At 52.6% G+C, this 3,217-nt stretch overlaps 1 non-coding gene across 1 annotated transcript; it reads right to left on the reverse strand.

Moving 5' to 3' along the window:
* Positions 1–1,025: 1,025 nt before the first annotated feature.
* On the reverse strand, positions 1,026–1,098 carry Trnan-guu (transfer RNA asparagine (anticodon GUU)). Its single transcript has one exon. It is a non-coding gene; the product is annotated as a tRNA-Asn (tRNA).
* Positions 1,099–3,217: the final 2,119 nt, after the last annotated feature.

Genomic DNA, 3,217 nt, shown 5'->3' on the forward strand with positions numbered 1-3,217 from the left:
CCGGTTCTGAAGATATAAATTGCCCGTAGCTACCGAGCCGCAGCAGCTGATGTCCCCTGCCAGCACGCAGCAGGCAGAACTCGCCCTGTTTGCTTTTTGTCTGGCGTGTATGTGCGCGTGTGTGAAAGAGCCGAAAGTACAAACGCTACACATGTGTGCGGTGTTTGCGTGTGTGAGAGTGTGTAGCGAGGCAGCGAGGGGGAACGGCAGTAAGAGGAGGGGAAATGGAAATAGGGAATGACTGCGGGATCACCGCTTTAGCAATAGCGTAATTATTTGACGTAATTATTTGCCTCCAATACCCAACGCGCTACAATAGGGTCGCACGCAGTCACGTTTTGCACCCCCCTCTCTCCCCCCCCTCCCCTCTTTCTCTCTCTCATCTCCCTCCCCCCGTACTACCCTGTGCCGTTAACACGCACGCGCGCACACCTTTACGCCATTTGCTCACACAACTTCTTTCCAATAATTAGACCAAAGTCCCACCCTAACAGGCTCCCCGCCGCACCGCAAGTATGGCCGTACGGCCTTAGCGCGGTCCTGCACAGCGGCGGCTGTGCTCACTGTACGGTACAAGCGGGAACAGAAAACGACTAGAGCGCACGGCCCTCAGGCACAGTGGCGTGTGACGTCAATCGTTATCTCCTCTCAGCGGCACAAGTCTGTGTGTGCAAACGGTTCTTTGTCAAAAGGGCCCACTTGTATTTGTGTGCTGTGTATTCGCGTGCAACAGAGAAGGCGTCTTCTACACCTTCTTCCCTCCTCCTGTACGGCGCCATATGGCGCCTGCGGGTTCACGCGCCCGCTGACACCGACATGCTATACACCTGGTATAAAACAAGGTAGATGTACGCCAGACCATGTCTATGGCGTAAGAGGCTTTGCGATATCTCACGAAACACTGTTACGCTTCGACACGCGTTGCGTGTATTTTGCACGGTCGTGCTGGTCCCTGACCCCCAACGGGATGGTATTCTGATTCAGACTGTGAATACGTGTTTATTTTTCTGTCATTAAAATAGAAGCGCCCCCGGGTGGGGTCGAACCACCAACCTTTCGGTTAACAGCCGAACGCGCTAACCATTGCGCCACGGAGGCTCCGTTGTTCGTGGCCCTGACCCAGGCGCAAGTGTTGGTGTGGGCGACCTCTCGGTCGCGTGGTTGGCAGCGCGCTGGTATCAACAGCAAAGCGCTGCTGATATCGTGAAGTGGAAAGGGGAAGGAGTGGGGTGCCGGAGGGAGTGGTGCCGGTGCCGGCAACTCTCGCCCGGCTGTATCACTCCTATATCGGCAGCGGCCATGCAGCGTCAGCCTGGCGGCAGCCACTGGCATAGTGCTGCTCGTTTTGCAGAGTGCATCCATCGGGTGGCGTGGCGCGGCGGCGGGAGCTGGCGTTGCCAAAGAGCAAATAAAGTACAGGCGGGACGCATGTCGCGGTCTAGTCAGGAAAGGGGGGGGGGGGGGCAGCGAGAGGCGGAACAAGTTCGGCTCATTGCACTCTGATACAACTCTTTGTTTAGAAGTTGTTATCTGCACCTGCACTTGTGCCCTTTGCTGGCGGCATTTGCCTTTTGTTGGCGCCGATGTGGCCACTCCTGGTGACTTTTGTGATTTCTTATCGACCTTGTTTGTCGCTCTCATATTGCAACATGGGTCCACTGTTAAGGCCGTGGTCGCCTAGCTTTGCCAAAATGTCCTTTTTGATAGCCAAATTTTGGTCGTCTTTTTGGGGCTGCCAATGTTTGGCCTCCTTGGTTGCCAAATTTTGGTCGTCTTTTTGGAGACTGCAAACTTTTGGCCTATATTGCTTGCCAAAAGTTGCCCTTCCATCAAAAGGAGGCCAAAATTTGGCAATCAAAAGGGAATGCTAACATTTTGTCATGCTAGACGACTACGGCGTTACCAGTGTCTTTTTTGCGGTGTGTTTTCCCGTGTCTGCCTATTGAGCCCTCTCCAACCGCCAACGCGACACACCGTGCATTCAAAGATGTGCGATGGTCGTTCCGTCTGGCGAAGTACTGTACTGTATTTCCACGGTATTTTCTCGGTATTTTCCCTCTTTTCGTGTTCATTCACCTACCGCTCTCGCCCGCTGCCCGACCACCCCCGCATATATGCAGCGTGCAAAGGCGATGACGAAAGCTCAATCGGAACAAACGGGGAACAGGTCGCTGACAAAGCGTTATCGTGTGGGCGGGAGCTGCGATGGGAGGGGCAGCGGGGATGGGGCGTAGGAGTCGGGGCTGGGGCGAGGAAGTGAGGGAGGGGAGCTGGCAACAAGAAGATTGCGGATTGTGTTGGATTTGCACGTAGAGCTCTGCGCCTTCTCATCCCGAGCGTGCGGTGCGCGCGACGCGCCAAGGACGCACGTGACGATATCTTGTGTTTTTGTTTTTTCCTTCTTTATTTTCGGGGTTTGTATGGGGGGATCTGAGGAATGAAAACATTGACGTGGAAGACCGGCTGGAAATGGATATGCAACACCTGTGCGTGGGGGTAAAAAACTGGTTCTAGATACTAGTTGAAATGCTATTTTTTGTGCACGTTGACTTATACTTCGTTACATTGACACATGTATGCAAGAAACCTCATGCATATGAGAGTGGGAAAAGTATGCTTATGCTTAGCAAAACACCAGTATGTGAAGCGGGGCGGAAGCGGGCGGAAGGCTCAGTCAACTCGTCTACACCTCTACTCTGCAGTTGCCATTCGGTGCATTCGGTGTGTAAAATGTGAAATATACCTGGACACAACCATCTAAACGTCGTGGTCGCTTTGCTTGGCAAACGTTTTGTATTTCTCTTCAACTCCCAAATTTTGGGTTAATATTTGGCAAAAGTACTAGCAGTCTTTTAAAAAAAAGACGAAATTTATCAGTGACAAAGGATTGCTAGAATTTCGAGAAGCAAAGTGATGTCTTCTTGAGACGTCAATGCGTGTCGTGTGTCCCTTGCGAAAATTTTTAACCACCTGTGACATGTGCATCTGGAGGTGAATTCTGTCTTATTGAACGAGTGCACTGCACCCTTCCTGGAATCTGGACCAGCCGCGCTCAGGAGCAGGAGGTGCACACCAACGACATTTTCCCCATCCCTTCACTCGTCCCTCTTTTTTGCCGACCGCCCCTATGGCACGCTATACGACTTGGCTCGCCTGCTCTTGGACCTACTCTGCTCGCTTTCGTCTAACTTTGTGCGTCTCAGGAGAAGCAATGTAG

Source organism: Frankliniella occidentalis, unplaced genomic scaffold (genome assembly GCF_000697945.3).
Source record: "Frankliniella occidentalis isolate FOCC.00 unplaced genomic scaffold, Focc_3.1 Scaffold170, whole genome shotgun sequence".
Classification (NCBI taxonomy): domain Eukaryota; kingdom Metazoa; phylum Arthropoda; class Insecta; order Thysanoptera; family Thripidae; genus Frankliniella; species Frankliniella occidentalis.